This window comes from Anomaloglossus baeobatrachus, chromosome 6, assembly GCF_048569485.1.
Source record: "Anomaloglossus baeobatrachus isolate aAnoBae1 chromosome 6, aAnoBae1.hap1, whole genome shotgun sequence".
NCBI classification, from domain to species: domain Eukaryota; kingdom Metazoa; phylum Chordata; class Amphibia; order Anura; family Aromobatidae; genus Anomaloglossus; species Anomaloglossus baeobatrachus.
The window spans coordinates 201,678,951-201,701,802 of record NC_134358.1 but is presented as its reverse complement, the minus strand read 5'-3'; positions in this window follow the sequence as shown (position 1 = coordinate 201,701,802).

Here is a 22,852-nt window from a genome sequence, read left to right as displayed (position 1 = left end):
TGGCAGCACCGCTGAGCCCTGGTGCAATACGTCATGACGTATAGCCTGGGCCAACGAGATGCAGAGGTGGGGCAGATCACCCTGATGGAGTGGTCTCAGATCAAGGACCTATGCACCCTTCTGCACAGTTTCGACATGGCGACGAATATGTTTAGCACTGACAATGCCATTATCAGCATGACAATTCCAGTCATTTACATGCTGGAGCACACGCTAAACACTATTCGGAGTAAGGGGGTGGGACAACAGGAAGGGGAGGAACTACAGGAGGATTCATATGCGCAAGACATAACAACATCTCCAAGGTCCAGACGTTCATCATCACCAACGTGGCAGGCATGGGAGCATGGGGACAGGGATCAACAAGGGCGCATGGTAGCAGGCGAAATGTTTAGGAAGGTGCAGGAGAACATGAAGAAATGGAGGACGAACTGTCCATGGACATGGAAGACTCAGCGGATGAGGGAGACCTTGGTCAAATTTCAGTTGAAAGAGGTTGGGGGGAGATGTCAGAGGAAGAAAGAACGGTTAGCACCTCTATGCCACAAACACAGCGTGGACTTGGTCCGCATGGCTGCGCAAGACACATGAGTGCTTTCTTGCTGCACTACCTCCAACATGACCCTCGTATTGTCAAAATTAGAAGTGATGATGACTACTGGCTTGCCACACTATTAGATCCCCGGTACAAGTCCAAATTTTGTGACATAATTCCAGCCATAGAAAGGCACGCACGTATGCAGGAGTATCAGCAGAAGCTGTTACTTGTTCTTAGCTCGGATTTTCCACCAAACAACCGTGCAGGTGCAGGGAGTGAATCTCCCAGTTGTAACTTGACAAACATGGGACGGTCTCGTCATCTTCAACAGTCTACCCGTACCAGTAGGACTGTATCTGGTGCTGGTAACAGCAATTTTATGGAATCTTTTCATAATTTTTTTAGACCCTCCTTTGCAAGGCCAACAGAGACAACAAGTCTAACACATAGTCAACGGCTGGAGAGGATGATACAGGAGTATCTCCAAATGAACATTGATGCCATGACTTTGCAAATGGAGCCTTGCTCATTTTGGGCTTCAAATCTTGAAAAATGGCCAGAGCTCTCCACTTATGCCTTGGAGATTTTGTCGTGTCCAGCTGCCAGCGTTGTCTCTGAACGTGTCTTCAGTGCTGCTGGGTGTGTGCTGACAGATAAGCGCACGCGTCTGTCCAGTGACAATGTGGACAGACTTACGTTCATCAAAATGAACAAGTCATGGATCCACAAGGAATTTACTACCCCTGTGTCATCCTGGGGAGAGTAAATGCTTGTGGATTTGGAATGTGCTTGATGCAAATCAAAACATCCTGTTTGCAACTAGGGCACAAGTGCTGCCACTGATGGGGTGTCTGTGTGGCCCAATTTTTTGAAAAAAGGGAGACTCCACTTGGAGTAACCCTTACTTACATTGTTTTTAAAAATGATCCAAGATGAACAGAGCTGGGATCAGGAAAGACTTTGCTACCTACCCCGGTGTCATCCTGGGGACGGTTAAGAATGGCGTATTTTTGAATGTGCTTGATGCAAATCTAGCTGTGAAGTGTACAACTAGGGCACAAGTGCTGCCACTGAATGGGTGGGTGTGTGTGGGGCACAATTTTTGGAAAAAATGGAGACTCTGCTTGGAGTAACCCTTGCTTGCTGTGTTTTTTAAAAGGAGCCAAGATGAACAAGTCATGGTTCAGCAAAGACTTTGCTACCTACCCCGATGTCATCCTGGGGATGGTTAAGAATGGCGTATTTTTGAATGTGCTTGATGCAAATCAAAACATCCTGTTTGCAACTAGGGCACAAGTGCTGCCACTGATGGGGTGTCTGTGTGGCCCAATTTTTTGAAAAAAGGGAGACTCCGCTTGGAGTAACCCTTACTTACATTGTTTTTAAAAATGATCCAAGATGAACAGAGCTGGGATCAGGAAAGACTTTGCTACCTACCCCGGTGTCATCCTGGGGACGGTTAAGAATGGCGTATTTTTGAATGTGCTTGATGCAAATCTAGCTGTGAAGTGTACAACTAGGGCACAAGTGCTGCCACTGAATGGGTGGGTGTGTGTGGGGCACAATTTTTGGAAAAAAGGGAGACTCTGCTTGGAGTAACCCTTACTTGCTGTGTTTTTTAAAAGGAGCCAAGATGAACAAGTCATGGTTCAGCAAAGACTTTGCTACCTACCCCGGTGTCATCCTGGGGACGGTTAAGAATGGCGTATTTTTGAATGTGCTTGATGCAAATCAAAACATCCTGTTTGCAACTAGGGCACAAGTGCTGCCACTGATGGGGTGTCTGTGTGGCCCAATTTTTTGAAAAAAGGGAGACTTCGCTTGGAGTAACCCTTACTTACATTGTTTTTAAAAATGATCCAAGATGAACAGAGCTGGGATCAGGAAAGACTTTGTTACCTACCCCGGTGTCATCCTGGGGACAGTTAAGAATGGCGTATTTTTGAATGTGCTTGATGCAAATCTAGCTGTAAAGTGTACAACTAGGGCACACGTGCTGCCACTGAATGGGTGGGTGTGTGTGGGGCCCAATTTTTTGAAAAAAGGGAGACTCCGCTTGGAGTCACCTTGCGGTGTTTTACATGATTTTAGAAGGGCGTGCCATGCCTATATCTGTGTCTCGTCCTCTTTTTCCTCGTTACGCTCTTTTGTTTTCGCATGAGAATTTGTTCTTGTCACTTTCCCATGTGTTTGTGTTGTTTTGTGAGTTGTTTGTCACCTTTTGGACACCTTTGAGTGTGTTTTCTAGGTGTTTTTATGTGTTTGTGAATGCCTGTCATTGTTTCCTATGCGGTTCGAGTTCGGTTCGACGAACCGAACTCGAACGGGACCTCCGTTTGGCGAACCGACCTCGAGTCGAACCGCGACCGGTTCGCTCATCTCTAATCAGGAGTTTTAGTGGATGGAGAGTACTGTGGGCAATACTGTGGCTCAAGAGTGTCACAGCAGTGGGAGCCATTGATTTGCCATCGGTCTGCGGGCTTGATTGAACTGCCAGCACTTAATGCGATGGACTTCAAGAATATGGCCACGAAGGTCAATCTGTGCATGTGCCACCTCCGTGGTCATTTTCTTGAAGTCCATTGTGTCAACTGCATCGCCGACCCCCCGCCCAATGACCTTCCTGAGCCGCTCCCCTGCACTGACACCTCTTCCTCCGAGCCTGCAGCATCGCTGACCCTCTGTCCATTGACTCTTCTGAGTCATGACACCCCCTCCTCTTAGCCCACAGCATTGCTCACTCTGTCTCCTGTGGCCCTCCTGAGCCGCTTTACCACCACCACTCACCCCAATAGCTAATATTTGCTAACATAAGACACACTAGGATTATAAGACGGACTCTCATTTTAGCTTTAGAACTTATTATTTCATATTTTCCTCCTCTAAATTTAGGATGTGTCTTATAATCCAGTGTGTCTTATAAAATGAAAAATACCGTTCATGGATGACTGGTTGACTAAAATTTTTCATACTTTCCATAAACAACAGTTACAATACTTACAAAAACCTATGTGAATCTGCATCAGATAAAAAGTAGGTAAGGAGAACAAACAAAATACTGTCCATACAAATAGCAACATTACTGAGATTCTTAGTTTATATAGTGGAGGATGCTCTTTAATAATTAAACATATACATTAATAAAGCAAAAGTGTCATGTGAAGAGATGTTATGTTACATATTTAGACAAATATTCACTTTATCTAATTATCTAACCGAATTACCTGTGAGTGTACTGATACATTCTGAAGATAATGTGAAACATCTCCCAAATAGTGGTACGAGGGGGGGGCATAGTAATCTATTGTTGGTCTTCTTTTAACCCAAATCTAAACAATGTATATACAGTTAGGTCCAGAAATATTTGGAAAGTGACACAATTTTTGCGAGTTGGGCTCTGCATGCCACCACATTGGATTTGAAATGAAACCTCTACAACAGAATTCAAGTGCAGATTGCAACGTTTAATTTGAAGGTTTGAACAAAAATATCTGATAGAAATTGTAGGAATTGTACACATTTCTTTACAAACACTCCACATTTTAGGAGGTCAAAAGTAATTGGACAAATAAACCAAACCCAAACAAAATATTTTTATTTTCAATATTTTGTTGCGAATCCTTTGGAGGCAATCACTGCCTTAAGTCTGGAACCCATGGACATCACCAAACGCTGGGTTTCCTCCTTCTTAATGCTTTGCCAGGCCTTTACAGCCGCAGCCTTCAGGTCTTGATTGTTTGTGGGTCTTTCCGTCTTAAGTCTGTATTTGAGCAAGTGAAATGCATGCTCAATTGGGTTAAGATCTGGTGATTGACTTGGCCATTGCAGAATGTTCCACTTTTTTGCACTCATGAACTCCTGGGTAGTTTTGGCTGTATGCTTGGGGTCATTGTCCATCTGTACTATGAAGCGCCGTCCGATCAACTTTGTGGCATTTGGCTGAATCTGGGCTGAAAGTATATCCCGGTACACTTCAGAATTCATCCGGCTACTTTTGTCTGCTGTTATGTCATCCTTATACACAAGTGACCCAGTGCCATTGAAAGCCATGCATGCCCATGCCATCACGTTGCCTCCACCATGTTTTACAGAGGATGTGGTGTGCCTTGGATCATGTGCCGTTCCCTTTCTTCTCCAAACTTTTTTCTTCCCATCATTCTGGTACAGGTTGATCTTTGTCTCATCTGTCCATAGAATACTTTTCCAGAACTGAGCTGGCTTCATGAGGTGTTTTTCAGCAAATTTAACTCTGGCCTGTCTATTTTTGGAATTGATGAATGGTTTGCATCTAGATGTGAACCCTTTGTATTTACTTTCATGGAGTCTTCTCTTTACTGTTGACTTAGAGACAGATACACCTACTTCACTGAGAGTGTTCTGGACTTCAGTTGATGTTGTGAACGGGTTCTTCTTCACCAAAGAAAGTATGCGGCGATCATCCACCACTGTTGTCATCCGTGGACGCCCAGGCCTTTTTGAGTTCCCAAGCTCACCAGTCAATTCCTTTTTTCTCAGAATGTACCCGACTGTTGATTTTGCTACTCCAAGCATGTCTGCTATCTCTCTGATGGATTTTTTCTTTTTTTTCAGCCTCAGGATGTTCTGCTTCACCTCAATTGAGAGTTCCTTAGACCGCATGTTGTCTGGTCACAGCAACAGCTTCCAAATGCAAAACCACACACCTGTAATCAACCCCAGACCTTTTAGCTACTTCATTGATTACAGGTTAACGAGGGAGACGCCTTCAGAGTTAATTGCAGCCCTTAGAGTCCCTTGTCCAATTACTTTTGGTCCCTTGAAAAAGAGGAGGCTATGCATTACAGAGCTATGATTCCTAAACCCTTTCTCCGATTTGGATGTGAAAACTCTCATATTGCAGCTGGGAGTGTGCACTTTCAGCCCATATTATATATATAATTGTATTTCTGAACATGTTTTTGTAAACAGCTAAAATAACAAAACTTGTGTCACTGTCCAAATATTTCTGGCCCTGACTGTATATTACTGAGTATCTATACATTTAGGTTTTGACAGCTTTTTGAAGCATAAATTGTATCCACAAAATCTGTGCTTACATTTATTTTAATCTAGATAAGCTATTATCAGTCAGTGAATTTCTCCTAATCTGCATATTAAATACCGTACTTTTTGGTTGATTTCAGTTCAGCCTAGTAAAGATTTGTAAAAAGACATCAGACTGTCGATTTAATAAAATATTCATTACTGTAGTCATTTAAGAAGATTTTTGATTAAATAAAACTAAGAAACCTTAATTCGTAGTCATATATATATATATATATGTCATAATCTGATCATAGTTCCAAGCACACCTGGAAAATGTTCATCTGTATTTGTGATATAGAGATGGAATATATTTCTAGCTCTAATGTTTTATACATGGTGATGCAAAATGGATGTCTCCTGGGTTTACACAAACTGCAAGGCTGTCTACAATGTGCTTAACATGTACTACGCCAAGACTCCAGCAGAGAAGAGCCTAACAAAATAATATGACATTTTCCCAATTTAGGATAAAATATAGACATATTTTGGAAGAAAGAGTATAGTTACTTAGCTAAAAGCACTAAAATGCTTCTCTGTTCACCTTATTTATTATTTCTTGGTAATGAAAATTATTGTATATGATGTTTGATACTTGAATGCTTTACTTCTGAGGCTAGATATGCAAACATGCCACACTGCTGTAGAAACTTAGGAATTTACACACTGCATTATTTTAGGTACTATTATCACTATTATTATTAGTGCATTTTGGGACACTGTTCAATTCTTCAATATATTTATTACCATAAGAATAATTATTTACTATTTATATAAACCATGACCATATCATCATATACTGTATACAGTGGGGAAAATAAGGTATAGAAAAAGGAATATTTAGTTCACCTGATAATAGAATCACTTGGGTCCTTGCTCAAAAAACGGTGCAAGGAGGTCAGCTCTGTGTCCAAGAGGTGAGTTCCAAAGGCATAAGAAATTATTTTTTCCAGCAACCCAGCAAGACTTTCAATTAATTCCTTAAAAAGCCATTTACTGTATTTCAAAAGATTAAAACAACACTAGGTTGTATGGATATCCATAAGAAAACAAAACACGTTTTACGCGTTTCGAACCCACTGTATTGAAGGGAGTAAGATGGATGGGGTAAGATGTATTGCAAGAATTTAGCCAACAACCACATCCCCTCAGTAAGAGCATTGAAAATGGGTCATAGCTGGGTCTTCAAGCATGACAATGGCCCAAAACACACAGCCAGGAAAACTAAGGAGTGGCTCTGTAAGAAGCATTTCAAGGTCCTAGAATGGCATAGCCAGTCTCCAGACCCGAATCCAAAAGAGAATTTTTGGAGGGAGCTGAAATGCAAGGTTGCCCAACGACAGACACAACAACCTGAAGAGCTGTATTGAGGACTGGGCCAAAACCTCTTCTTCAGTGTACTGTATAATTGAAGTGTACCTATAATAAAAAGTACAGCACCCTCCATTCCTTGTAGGTGGGAAAACTTGCAAAATCGGCAGTGTATCAAACACTTAGTTCCCCCACTGTAACTTTTTTTATTATAGTCACTCCAAGCTGTATAAAGTTTAATGTGCATTATTGCAATGAGTAAGGATGTGGCCCATGGATATTAACACCCTTTATCAAGGTGTGCAGAATTATTGTGCTGCTTCAGGTCAAAATTGGCCACAAGTTTGATTACACTAACCTTGAAAATTTCAATATTGTTAAAAGTCTTGCAGAAGGATACAGCACTCTTGAAATTGCTAAGATATTGAGGCAGGATCAAAGAACCATCAAATGTTTTGGTGCAAATAGTCAACAGGGTCACAAAAAACAAAAGTTGAGGGGAAAAAAGACTAACTTTAACTGCCTAAGAGTTTAAAGTTCTGATCTGGCATAGATCCTAAGTCATAAGAAAAGGCTCAGTAAAGGGTCACTTTTGACTTTTACGATTTCTACTTCCAATAGGTGGCACTAGAGTTCATCTCCTTCCTCCCTGAAGATACAATTAGTAATTCTTTTAAAAAAAATCAAGCGTAAAGTGACTAGGAACCCATTATAATGTGTGGTTATATTCCAGACCTGCAACCTCCCAGGGGTACCCAGGGCTCAGTGCTCAGAGACATGGCCAAGGTGAGAAATCAGTCTTAAAGAGTTGCTATATGTTATATATATATATATATATATATATATATATGTAGATCATCAGAGCTATGAATGTAGACTAAGAATGACATCCACCTAGGTGTACACTGTATGGCCATAATTTATATGGTCACCATTATAAAACCACATTCCTCTGCAATTGAGATGCATTACTTTGATTGCAGAGGTCAAATGTGAGCAGAATCAAGAACCATTGTGTATAGTTTGTAACTTGCATGCAGAGAAGTAGGTGTGAACTGAGTTGAGTGTAGCACGAGTCAGAAGTCAAAAGTAGAGATGAGCGGTTCCGTAGAGGTTTGGTTCACCGGCAGCCAAGGAGCCAAGCATCCACTACCTCGAGCTTGACCCGAACCAAGTAACTGATTGGCAGTTTGAGTCTCCGCCCACAAACATCCAGCCATAAGCAGATCACTTCTGGGGGAGGGTGTACGAGCTTTTTCAAACTTTTTTTTGGGTTGCACACTACGTGTAATCATACTGATATTACCCCCTGCAAGCGGTTCTCACAGGGCTGAGCACCAGGCGTATCTGAGCACAGTGATGCTCACGCAAGTGAAGTTTGCATTTAAAGCATGTGATACCCGAACCTTGATTTTTTAAGTTGCTGTTTGGTTCAAAAATCAAACTTTATGTTCGCTCATCTGTATTCAGAAGTAGCAGAAAAGATGATAGACATCTGCATGGAACTGAGAGAAGTAAAGTAGACAATCTCTGAACAAACATGAGGCAACTGTGAACAATGCAGCTTTACTATCCAAGCAACTGACCTCTGCCTGAGCCAGCCTAAAAAAGGCCTAAGGTAATGATGTCAGAGGACTTTACCGAGTTACCTGAGAAACTCGGCATTGACTGCTGCAAAGGAAGGTGGCCATAAGAAAAGGAAGCAGGGCTTGGCTCTGGAGCCAGGACAGGTAAACAACTCACCAGAAGTTTAAGATCTTCAGAATATGCCTAAAGTTATAACAACTGTGTTTGTATTTTAGAAGTATGTTGCATGTATATACAATAGCCAAAATAACAGTGTTTTCCTTATGGTCAATTTAATTTAAAGTTGACAAAGTATTTTTGTTGAGAAACATCATGTACATAGCAGCCAAAAATATTGTATCCGAGCTAACTGTGCAGAGCAGCAGGTGAGTTGCCGGTAGATAGAAACTGTGTCACTTATCACCTGATTCTTCCACCTGGTGGGACGGTTACTGAGGTGAGATGAAATCTTTAATTAGAGGTGTCCACAGGAGCAACTGTTATGAGAATGAAAAATCACAATGCACGCATGTTTTTTTCATTATTTCTTGTCACATGTTTTAATCAATTTAATTAGGCACATTTTGTCTGAGCGCCACACTTGTAATATATTAGTTTAGCTTCTCATCAGGAATGACACAGGCCAATTAGAGCGGTGTAATTGTTAACCTAGGAATCAACGACAGTAAATATACAAATTCTGGAAGAAATATTAGACGAGCCGATGAACAAAGTCTCAAAAAAGTCAAGCCTGCTGTGATTAAAGCAAGGAACAAAGGAAACAGCGCAACATATGCTACGATAAGGCGAGGTTTACTCAATATGCTCCTGATTTTCATTCCAATTTTATGGCTAAAATATCCACAGCTTATTATAGTAGCTGTGAAGTAACTTTTTTCATTGAATTTTAGACTTTGCAATGTATAGAGTGAAATCTGATAGAATGTAATAGCTTTGTGTTAAATCAGACATACAGAGGTACAATATTTCTCTCTATAGATGTCTATGCATAAAAAAAACTATTGCAGGACTGCAATACAGTACTGTGTATCAGCATTTATATTTTTCATATTTCTAAATATTAGGAGAAAATTACACCAGGTTGGAGAACAAATATAATAAAATGAAATTCTCTGGTGTATTGAACCTTAAGCTCTATGATGCTGCATATAGTCCTGCATTTTTTCTTTGCATTTTTTTGCCCAGAAAATAAGTTTAAGCAGTGTGTGAGATTTTATGAAAACTGTTGCCCACTGAGCGTTTGAAGATGCTTTTGATATGTGCATTTTATGGTACATTTGTTCCATGTAGGATTCAGTGAAGAGTCAGACAAAAAACATATGTGCAGGTTAGGCTTTAGGGTACTGAGTTATAATTGTGCAAAAAGTTAGCAAAATTTTGAAAAGTCGCAAATGACGAAGTAGATTAAAATATCTGGATAACTAAATCTGTGTGTATATATATATATATATATATATATATATATATATATATATAAACAAAGTAAAGTTATCTTAAAGGGAACCTGTCAGATGCAAGATGCACCCAGCAACACAAGCAGTTCTGGGTGCAGATTGCTAATCCCTGCCTAACCGTTCCTGTATCTAGTAGCATAGATAAAGTGGTCTTTAGAAAAAGTATTCCTAAATATCTTTTATCTTATGCTAATGAGCACAGGGACTAGTCGCAAGGGTATTAGTTTCTGCGCTCATTCTCACCTCTTAGCGTGCTAACATGCTATGCAATGCCCACTGCCCAGTGTCATCATTGGCGCGGCGTGCGTACATGTGTCTGTTGCACCTCCTCAGAATGCCGGGTTTAGGGTCCAGCGGTGGCAGCAGAGGTGAGCGTGACAATGCCTCTGATGCTGCGCATTTGTGGGGCCCCGAGGCTCGGTGTCGGTGCAGCGGTGCATTACCTTCAGGGACTCCACTCGGCTGGATCTCGTCACAGGTAGGAAATCCTCTATTTTGATTGTCGTGACGCCAATCTCAGAATTGCGGTCAATGGGGACCGCCACTGCAGGTTAGGGGTGCCTGGGGCTGATGGTAGGTGCAGTCAGTTGTAATAGCCTCCTGAGAGTGAGGCATGCCCCAGGGTCCCGTGTAGGTGGGTGGAACTACAAGTCGCAGAATGACTCACACGCACAAGCAGGATGTCTTTCAGGGAGTTTACTCACTGATGGTGGCAGGGTGAGTAACCCGGGCGTAGCTGGGATGAACCAGGCTGGAACCAGATGTCCTTCAGGCTGACTTATGAGGGTGGCTACCAACTCGCCTTCCTTAGCCCGTTGTGTTTTGGGGTAACCCCTGCTTGAAGCCCTGCTGGGGTCGCCCAGGGAAGTTGCTGGTGCCTCTCTCCCCTTCTTTTTGGCCCGTTTGCTTGTAGCCTGGACCAGGTCACTCCGGCTGCTTGCCTCCTGTGAGCTATGGGCCCTAACTTTGGCTACGTGGCTGCGGACTCTGTAGTGTTGTCTTGGGGGTGTAAAATGCCCCCTCATGCAGGTTTGGCAAAGGAAAGGTGAATCTATCCCTGCACTGGGACCTGCTACCCGTTTGGGCCTGGTTCTCCCTGACAGTCTCCTTACTTTCCACTCCGTTGCTCTCTCTTTAGCTGTGTGTGGATTTCGGGCAGCACTCCCAGGTGACCGTTCTCCCCCGTCGGTAGTCACTGCGCGGACGCTGTTAGACTGCAACAGCCCCAGGGTCTGCTCCTCACGTCTGCTTTCCCTGAGCTGCACACTAAACTGGCTCACTGCTCCTCCTCTCCTATTCTTGCCTACGTCACCTAGCAACCAGGCTCTCTACCACACCCCTCGAGTGGAGATGGAGGCTTCGCCCCCTCCACCCCTCGGGTGGAGGTGGAGGCTTCGCCCCCTCCTGGGATCCCCAGGGGTCCTCTCAAAGGTAAATGTGTGAGACCTGATCACTATGCGCCTGTGTAGTCACACCTCGGTCAGCCTTCTGGATTACCTGTTTTGTACTGTCCCCAGCAGGGGTGCAGTACTCAGTGGTGCCTGACCAGGTCAGGGGCGCCACACATTCATTAGCATGTTAACACTCCCACAGTGGCGTGCTTACATGCTACGGGGGCCAACTAGTCAAGGGAATTAACGCCCTTGTGAGTAGTCGCTGGCCTCATTAGCAAATAATGAAGGATCTTTAGAAATACTTTTTCTAACGATCCCTTTATCTATGCTAGTGTATACAGGGACAGTTAGCCAGGGATTAGCAATATGCACCCAGAACTGCTCATAGTCCTGGGTACAAATTGCACCTACCAGGTTCCCTTTAAAAAAAAAACAAATTAGTCAATGCAAAAGGCAAAGTCAGTTCAAAGGCGTTTTTCAAAAGAAAAACCCTATGAGTAAGCCTTATAGATATCCAGAGTATTATGCATAATGATTTCACAATTTGCAGAGGGTCAGTCCTTGGAATGATTGGGATGGAGGGACTGGTAAAGAAGAAGAATATCCTTCCAAAGGACCCACCCTAATTATAGTGATATGAATAAAGGATTCACTATGGCTGATAGTATAAAATGAGCATTTTCAGTCTGTTGATGAGTAAACAGACAGACTATCCATCTGCTAGCTGCAGGCAGACACTTATTAATCACCTAAGAAAGGAGGAGGCTGCTGCACATCTCCCTATTCCCAAGAGCAGCACCGAGAGATTGAAAGTAAGAATCATTGACAGATTGGGAAGCCCTCAGGGTCCAGTCTCCCCTTAGTTACTTTTCCTTTAGGAGAAAAACTGGAGTACCATATCACAGAGTTTCTACTATATTTGATACAGTTATACCCATTTCTTCTTGCATTCAATCCTAAGAATTTAAGTGTTGCAACGCCTTGGATGCTGTCAAACTACAATGAAATATATTTTGAGGAAATTATTATGCATACCCAAATAAAAGACATTGACTCTTCTTAGTTCATTCTCCTACCATATTACGTTAGGCTTTACAATTAGAGCTCGCTCAAACCGCTATATAACACGGACAAGTGGTATCTGAAGTCTTATTGGATAGCATTCACTCCAATTTTATACTGGAGCGGTGCCAATCAGGGCTTTGCAAGCCAGTCTGGTTGCCAGGTAAGGGGACTTATAGCTGCCACGCCCCTCTAAGAAATATTCAAATTGAGAGACAATTTGAATATTTCTTAGAGGGGCGTGGCAGCTATAAGTCCCCTTACCTTTGCAGCCAGACTGGCTTGCAAAGTCTCCTTAAGGAGAATAGTGTTCCCCCGTGGTCCCCACATAGCTTTCTCATGAGCCAGATCAGACACCCCCATACTTTGCACTGATGAGGGGCAAGCACCCCGAAACACCGTGTCTGCAAATTGGGATTCTGATCTGGCTTATATATCCTGAGTCATATTGCAAAGGATTGTTGAAAATCCACTTGTGACTTTTAGGATGGCTACTTCCAATAGGTGGCGCTGTGCTAGAGTTTGTCTCCTTTACTGGAGAGACAATTTGAATATTTCTTATAGGGGCGTGGCAGCTATAAGTCCCCTTACCTGGCAGCCAGACTGGCTTGCAAAGTCTCCTTAAGGAGAATATTGTTCCCCCGTGGTCCCCACATAGCTTTCTCATGAGCCAGATCAGACACCCCCATACTTTGCACTGACGAGGGGCAAGCACCCCGAAACACCGTGTCTGCAAATTGGGATTCTGATCTGGCTTATATATCCTGAGTCATATTGCAAAGGATTGTTGAAAATCCACTTGTGACTTTTAGGATGGCTACTTCCAATAGGTGGCGCTGTGCTAGAGTTTGTCTCCTTTACTGGAGAGACAATTTGAATATTTCTTATAGGGGCGTGGCAGCTATAAGTCCCCTTACCTGGCAGCCAGACTGGCTTGCAAAGTCTCCTTAAGGAGAATATTGTTCCCCCGTGGTCCCCACATAGCTTTCTCATGAGCCAGATCAGACACCCCCATACTTTGCACTGACGAGGGGCAAGCACCCCGAAACACCATGTCTGCAAATTGGGATTCTGATCTGGCTTATATATCCTGAGTCATATTGCAAAGGATTGTTGAAAATCCACTTGTGACTTTTAGGATGGCTACTTCCAATAGGTGGCGCTGTGCTAGAGTTTGTCTCCTTTACTGGAGAGACAATTTGAATACTTCTTTGTAGTGGCATCTGATGAAGTCAGCTTCAAACTGGGCAATGACAAATCAAAAGGCTGCAAAAGACTTTAGGATAAAATAAAGTGTTACAAAATATTTCAAAAACTTTTCAAAACTGTGTGTGAAAACCCTTTCAAAAACTCACCAATGGCTATGTGAGGTTTTTGAGGAAGACTGAGCAGAAGCTCGAAGTTTTTAAGGAGCTTTGCATTTCTGATGAGGATTTGGAGTGTTTTTGCTTTGTCTCTGTTCCAAAAATCTCCTAAAAAAACCTCTATGTGAACATAAAATAAGGAAAATTTTCTGAAGTGGTTTCTGCTTGAAAACTTCTGTGTGTACATACTAAAATGTGTACACACAGTGTCATTACCATTCTGTAGAATAGAATACTGTAAATAGTCCTATAAATGACTGTAAGATAATAGTTGCTGAAAAAAAAAATGTGTTGCATACGGATGGTGGGTGAGAAAAAACAAAATCACACAAGCTCAAAGCACTCGCATGACATATGAAATACCAAACGGGTTTAACTCAACCCACTTTTCTGGATGAGTTTGGGACTCTTTTTTTTATACGTCAGAGTGAGAGAACCCTTAAACTCTAGGTAACCGCTTCAATTCTTCAAATAGAAGATACTTCAGGAAAACGCCCCCTGTGTTTGTCCTTAAGTGTCTTTGTTGGCATCTCTTTGGCCATGTTTTGCAATCGCTTTGCCACCAGCATTTTCTTTTTTACTTGCGTTTGTATAAAATAGTGAGCGGCTTCCAAGTGGAAGCCACCTGAAGAATGGTCAGGTCACTTCTTTTCATTGCTTCTCTGCTTTGCAAGATCTCAAGCCATTAAAAGAAGCTCAGAAGACTGAACATATGCACAGCAATTCGATTTTACATTGTAGTATCTATGTTCATTCCTTTTCGTGTTTATTCATAGCTTGTTCATGCGAGTTAAACGCCATGTGTACATACCCTAAGGCCCTGTGCGCACTGGAAAATGGAATTTTCGTAAGAAAATTCCGCAGGGTCTGAAAGATTACTGCACCTGCGGTAAAAAACCGCGGCAAACCGCACCCGAAAACTGCATGCGGTGTGCCGCGGTTTGCTGCTGTTTTACCGAAGGTTGGTACATGTGTTTTAATGCATTCAATGCAATAAAGCACATTGAAAAAAAAAAAAAGTAATTTCCTTCTGAGATAGATAGATAGATAGACAGAAGAATAGCTACAGGACAGATCAATCAACAATCGACACTGCATTTCTCACGAGCGGTAGTGTGTTCACATTACCGACCATGGGAAATGACCTGTGGTTACCTCTCTGCAGGCTCGTTACGAGGCTGCATTCTGTACAGTGTCAGTCGCGGCTGGATGCAAGCGACGTAGGATCTCTGTGGATTACGCCGATGCTGTGTGTTTCGGGAGGGGTTAATAAAGGGGTGAAAGAGGGGGCTTTTTTGTGTTTTATTTAACCTTTGTTCGGCTGAATAGGTACAATTGTAACTATTCTGTTTTAAAATTGCAATACATTTTTTTTCCCAAAAGCCGTAGAGGGCTGAACTTTCGTGACATCTCTGCAGTTTTGGTTCAGAATATATTGGCCAAATTTCAATAAAATATCTCCACCCCCTTCCAAGATAAGGGGTCGCTGTTAACATTGTAAAATTATGCAGCCTGATGAAGGTTAAAATAAAGGATTTTTCGGTGTGTGTGTTTATTCACTTTACTTACAGGTTAATCATGAAAGCTATCTCATAGACGCTGCATGATTAAAGCCTGGACTTAGTGGCAGCGATGTGCTGCCATTAACTCGTTATTACCCTGATTGCCACCACATCACGGCAACAGGAAGAGCCGCGACACTCCGGGACTGCCGCATAATGGATGCGACAGTCCTGGGGCAGCTGCGGCTGATATTCTCGGCTGCAGGGGGGGGTGCATTAACCCTTTCCCTCGCTCTCCCCAGCCTGAGAATACCGGGCCGCCGCTGTGTGTTTACCTCGGCTGGACGGTAAAAATATGGCGGAGCCCACGTATTTTTTTTCTCTATGTCCGTTTGATTTGTATGTGTATTCTATATGTTTGTGTCTGTGTGTGAGTGCGTTATGTGTCTATTCTATGTCTGTGTCTGTGTGTGTGTATTTACTCTCTGCTCCGCTTCCTCTTCCTGTCATAATGACATCACTTCCCTGCAAAACGCAGGCAGTGATGAACATTATGTCCCGAAACCGCGAAATACCGCAGCGAATAACGCAGGAAAACGCAATGGACCGCACAGTATTTGCTACCTGCATTATTCCCTATGGGATTTCACGATTACATTGCAGTCAATGGAGTGAAGTGCCACAGCGATGTGCAGAAAAGAAGTGACATGCAATTGTTTTTGCTGCGGGAATCCCGCAGCAAAACATGCAGCTGTCAAAATCCGCATAGTGTGCACAGCATTTTTTTTCCCATAGAATTTGCTGGTGAATCACTGCCGAGATGTTATGAACATAACATGCAGTGAAACATACAGCAAAACCAGAAGAAATCTGTAGGACAAAACGGTAAGTGCGCACAGGGCCTAACAGCAGTAATCAGATCAAGCTCCCATCGCTACTGTTTATCCTCTTAAATGCTTCTGTCAATCTCTGACCACAGCATTGAAGTATTTAAAGGGAATCTGTCACCAGGTTTTTGCTCCCCCATCTGAGAGCTGCATAATGTAGACAGAGACTCTGATTCCAGCGATGTGTCACTTACTGAGCTGTTTGCTGTCATTTTGATGAAATCAATGTTTTCACTGCTGCAGATCTAGCAGTTATACAGAGCTCATGAATATGTTGGACTACCTGGCAGCGCACCAAGTAGTCCTCTAATGATAATCTACTGCTGATTAATCAGTGATTTTATCAAAACTACAGTAAGCAGCCCAGTAAGTGACACATTGCTGGAATCAGGATCTCTGCTCCTATGTTATGCTGCTCTCTGATTAGGTGGCAAAAATCGGGTGACAGATTCATTTAAGGCCCTCTCGGCACCATCTTGGTACATCTGTGAAGCCTAACCACAGGTTTAAGTCCCCTAGGAGAATATAAACAAAATAAAAAGTAATTTCTAAAAAATTTTGAAAAAGAAATAAGCATTTAAACTGCCCTCCCTATACCCAAAACAAAAATAAAGAAATAAAATAGGAAGATTAATCGTATTGGTTATTGCCTTATCTTTAATAATGTAAGCCATAAATATATAACATTATTTAATTTGCATTGTAAAAGTGAAAGGGCTCATGCAGATGCCCGTGAAAATTTGTTAACGCACAGACTTGATGTGGGTTTATTTGTTTTGTAGAAACTTCAGATATATTCCTGTTTTCAAAGTGTTAGAATATAACTTCTTAGTCACTCCCACCGTAAAAGAACCAAAAGCTCAGAGCGAAATCAAGAAGCGCTCAGACGTAGCAAACGAATTGGGTCGTGATTAATTTATATTCTTCCAATCTTCTAAGACGTATGACTGACAGGTAAGAGATATCCAGTCGTCTCGCAATATTGATTGGGTTTCGACATAACATTATTCGCTCGCTCCTTTTCTATCGTAAACATTTAGCGTTTTTATCGTTTTATACATTTAGTAATTTTGTTGCAACCTATTGCTTTTTACAATAAATCTCAGCAGGATATATTGTTGCTTTATAAATAAATGATAGCTTGCCTTTGAAATCATTTGAGAACATCATAGCTGAGCTTCTTTCACCATAAGTATTACCTATATATTATTTAGGTTGGTGTAAGTTAATAATTTACTGCTGTTTTATCTTGGTTGCATAATTAGATCACTCCTATTAGATTCCCACATTACTTTTATTTGTGTTTTTATACTCAGTTTTACTTGCGTCTTTATCTCCTTGGAGGTTTATTTCATATAAATATTGTGTAGACTGATGAGATAATGATGATATACTTTGTGAGTCAACAAATACTTTTTTTTTTTTTTGGTGAAATGTTTTGCAGATATGCAAATGTATTTCTTTCAATTAAATGTGAGTGTCTTTGTAGCCGACAATGCAAATAAAAACTATGTTGATTTAGACCCAGCTACAGAGGTTCCAAGCCTACATTCACAAACTCCGTCATCGGAGAAAGAGGGTCATTAGCCTGTTATATCTGTATTACTGTACTCAAACTTTACCTGTCAACTGCTGAAACATATTGCACATATTCAAATGAGTGAACAGTCAAATAAAAAAAAAGAAATATCCTTTATTTTTCTGAATAAGATAAGAATGATATTTTGCATGCGGCAGCGGAGTCGATGTGACAGTCAACCAAATTAATCCCATTATGCAAAATCCAGTTTACAAATGATTTTGCTTTTCTTTTTTTTTCTTTTTGCAAAATTATGTCAATTTTCCCATAAACTGGAGCGTCTTTGTCAGGTTTCTGAACCGCTCACAGACACTACAAAGAGCAGAGTGTCTATTTTCCTCTAATGCAGGGGGGGGGGAATTATCTCAGTGGCATAAATTAGCACTTACATCTTTAATGCAGTTACTGTTATTTATTTGTACTGACCCTAAATCTGTTTTTTTTTCCACTACGGGCCTGAAAATGAATATGACTATATTTAAATATACAGTAGATATGGCACATGTTTTAATCAGAATTCAGAATCGATTCAAATAGAGAAATAAATAGCATATTATAGTTGCATCCTTTGTGATTTTTTTTATTTTGCTGGTCAGTGGTGATGCCTCCTTGGCTTTGGCAAGTGTTAAAATAGCACTTATTTCAACTGTTCATTATTTTTAATGGGCTATATCTTAAAGGGAACCTGCCTGGTCCCTTTTGCACACCAACCCAACAGCATTCACATGTGTATGCCAAAAGTTCCTGCCTAAAGGCCACTTTACACGCAACGACATTGCTAACGAGATGTCGTTGGGGTCACGGAATTTATGACGCACATCCGGCCTCGTTAGCAACGTCGTTGCGTGTGAAACGCACGAACAACCATTAACGATCAAAATTACTTACCTTATCGTTGATCGTTGACACGCTGTCCATTTCCCAAATATCGTTGCTGTTGTTCATCGTTCCTGCGGCAGCACACATCGCTATGTGTGACACCGCAGGAACGAGGAACATCACCGTACCTGCGGCCACCCGCAATGAGGAAGGAAGGAGGTGGGCGGGATGTTCATCTCGCTCATCTCCGCCCCTCCGCTTCTATTGGGCGGCCGCTTAGTGACGTCGTTGTGACGCCGAACGAACTGCCCCCTTAGAAAGGAGGTGGTTCGCCGGTCACAGCAACATCGCTAGGCAGGTAAGTATGTGTGACGGGTCCTAACGATGTTGTGCGCCGCAGGCAGCGATTTGCCCGTGACGCACAACCGACAGGGGCGGGTATGCTTGCTAGCGATCTCGCTAGCGAGATAACAGCGTGTAAAGTGCCCTTAACCAGCCTTGTATAAAGCTATTTACTAAAATCAAGGTTTAAAAAAAGCAATTATAAAGTGTACTGTTCCTTAGCTTGACTAGTCACAGGGGTATAGTTTCCCCAGACTAGTTGGTTCTCTTTCCATGTTATAACACCGCTATGGGCGTGATAACATGATTTCCACAAGTCCCAATTATCGGAGTTCACGTAAATCTTGCACATGTGTGGCACCCTTGAGGCTTCAGTCGCCACAGAGTATTGCAGCTCATTTAAGTTGCAGTATTCACCTCGAGGTAAGGAGGGGGTTAATCACCAGTGCTCCCCATTCACACTTTATATACAGCACAGGAGCATTCTCTCTGGGGAGCTAGACTAGGGTAGGCAGGGGGTTGGCCAACACGAAACTTGGGAATGTCCCGGTCACTAGGAGAGCCTTCTGGGGGGCGGATTCCACTTGGGGTAGAAATAGGAGTAAACTTACACAATCACTAGACAGTCTTCCCAAGACACAAGTTCTGGAGCATGACACCATCACCTCTCTTTTTTTTCATGGGGACTGGGGCTTGGAATGGAGTGTTAAGCCTATATTCCTCGCAGCTAGAAGAGCAACTCTGAAAAGGACTTTCTTCTTTCAAACACCGGTGACGGCTTCTAACTAACTTACGGGGTCAACAGAACCCATCACAGTGGGTGACCAGTACTGCCCGGGTGACCGGCACAGCACAAAGAATGAGTAAAGACTCCTGGAACTGCAGCATCTGACTTGGACTCTTATTACCGGAGCTGCCGCCCTGCACCTTGACGCCAAATGCCATCACTACTACCCTCATCATCCTCCCCGGGGCCCGCTCCACCTGTGAGGAGCGATACCATCTCTGGCTGCTACTACCATCCGCTCCGGAGGACAGCAACAGCGGCTAAATCACTGGCCACATACCACAGGTGGGGTCATGACATTAATGCTACTACTACCCCCACCATCTTCCCTTCTTATTGGTGTAACCTCAGAGTGCGAAGCCAGGCAGGCCACCATGACATCCCAGATCATCACACCAGTCCAGTGCCGAGTAACGCAGGTACGAGACACCCCGTGCCTGACATCCCCACTTGCCCCCCAGGTTCTAAACATGCACGAAGCTCATTTCTGTAGCATCAGTGTGCCTCAGAAGGCAGGTGTACATGTCCCGCCTTCAGAGAGGTGCACTGTGCACCTCTGTTCTTCTTGTCATATGCAGTGCTCCTCTCTGAAGCTGGGAAACGTGCGCCTGACTTATGAAGCACACTGATGCTGCCAAAATGAGCTACGCACGTGCACAATTTCCAAGAGCTACGATGACGCCAATTTGTGGAAATCATTTTATCACGCCCACAGAGGTGTGAATACAGTGGAAAGAGGGCCGACTAGTCTGGGGAACTAATGCCCCATCAACTAGTCAAGGCCCTAATTATCATAGGAACAGCGCACTTTATAAATGCTTTTTTTTTAAACATTGATTTTAGTAAATAGCATTATACAGGGCTGGATTAGCCAGGGAATTTTGGTATACCCATGTGAATGCTGCTGGGTTGGAGGGCAAAAGGGACTTGGCAAGTTTTCCTTAATATTGCTATTTGTGGGTTTAAAATAATTAAGTGAAGTCTCATGGCTAGTGAAAATAACATACAGGCCATAATGATGAACGTAGCATTCCCCATATCATGGTGAGCACCACACCTAATGGAGCCATTTTCCAAACTCAAAACACAAACATAGAGAGGATATATATGTTTCAATTTAGAAACAACCAATTCACAGGAATCATTGGGTCACATCATTATTAAGTTTACCTGCATGAGACTTTTACACAGATTTGATTTCATTATAAGGCAAAATATGATGTAGGGAAAATCAATGTTAGGGTTGAGCTTCTGCGGTGTATATATAGCATTTTTAATATGTAACCTTGTTGTTTTTTTTTCTTTTACTAGCATATGCAACCAATCTGGATGGTTTAAAAATTAGTTGTTAGATATTTTTATTTAGATATTTCTCCTGCTCTTTGGATTGTTGATTGGGGGAAGGGTACATCATTAGACTGTCCTAATCAAAGGGCCTGGAAAATGAAACAACACTTTTTAGTCAAGAAGAAGCGGAAGAAGCGGTGTTTACCGCGGAGGTCCCCTCTGGCTTGGCCTGGATCCCTCTAACCACCACTGCACCTTGGTAAGCACCCCTTTACCCTCCCTGTGTGGACATACAAACTGATGTATGGGTCTTGATTTATATACATGGGTCCTTCACTATGGTTCTGATGACTCTACGAATAGTATATATATAATTCCTAATCCAGCAACAGTGTATGCACCAGTATGGGTGCTTTTGTTTTGAATCAGGCCCGTTGTATAGGATCTGTTATATCTGCTGACTAATGGAATCTCTATGATTCAGCATTTTACATTTATTCAGATCACCTACAGGCTGGCCTGCTTCAGCTCTGACACCCTGACCTTATAGAAGGCTTTTTCAGTGTGGTTTTTGGGATCCGGGTACCTAATCCCTCTATTTTGCTCGCCATATGTCCTTTATATAAATTGTTGGTATTTTATGGTATTTATAATAAATTTCTACTTTTGCACTAAAACTCCTAGTGCTCTTGTTTTTTGAACTTTTTAGTCAAGACTGGGAAGAGGCAGCTCAACTAACACACACACAAGATCTTAATTTTCTGCTAATTGCAAAGGACTTACTTTAACAAATTATCAGTATGGTATAGGACACCAGCACTATTACATCCAATTTTCCTGTGCACAATTTGTGATCCTGTCCGGAGAGTCTATACTAATCTGCTAATATTCCATCTGTAGAGTCTCCGTACATTGAGGTTTTCTTAGTCTCTATGATTGAGGAATCCTTAACTGCTGTAAAAGCAGTACTTCTCAGAAACATTTTGAAGGATCTGAGGGTATCCATTTCATTGTAGCTCCTCCACATCACCAACTAATGTATGGCTTCCCAAAATGTTTTCTACAAATGCCCATCAAATAGACTAAAATAATGCCAGGGCCTCACCAGAAGGACCAAGATGTCTGGGCCTCACATCTGTAGTTGAGATCCTTATGCATTTTAATTTCTTCTTGTAAATGCTTTGCATGCTGAATCAAAGAACATCTAACAATAAAAGAACAAAATGAGTCAATTATGAGGGTTATCTAAATATTGCTGCAGTCAAAGAAAGAACTCTGCAATATAATCACTTATAATGCGCCTTTATTTCGTCTCCCCAAAACATTCCTGGGGCCACACTGTTGAGACCAGGCTCCCTAGTATACAGTGGGTATTAAATTACATGAATTATACGGAAGAGCTAGTGGCTGGTCATAGTATATAAAAAAAAAAACAAGATACACAATCTTTCCAATTGACTTAGTTAGCAATTACATCTTTTAGGAACTCTCATTCCTTCTATGATTGGGTAAAGAAAACTTGAACAAAATCACCCTTGCTATTAAGGTTAAGACCCTTCTTGTTCCTTGATCTTTTTCTTTCTTCATGGGTTTCCTTTTTTAAATTCTTTAATTCTTTATTTACATCTTTCTTCATTCCTGTAGCGCCCAGTCCCGGTGCGGCACCCCCGCACTCTCCTGCTCCCTGGCTGTGGCAGGAGAACCTGCCCGCCAGTTCCATGCATACTGTTCCTGCTCTGGGGTCTGCTGCGGCCTCCTCTTGCTTTCAGGCCACACACAGGCCTTCTGGGAACGCCCATAGGGTGTGCACGTGGCCATGCCCCCTTTCTTAAAGGGTCACCATTCCATTACCTGGGAGAGTTCCTTGAGGGAAGCTAT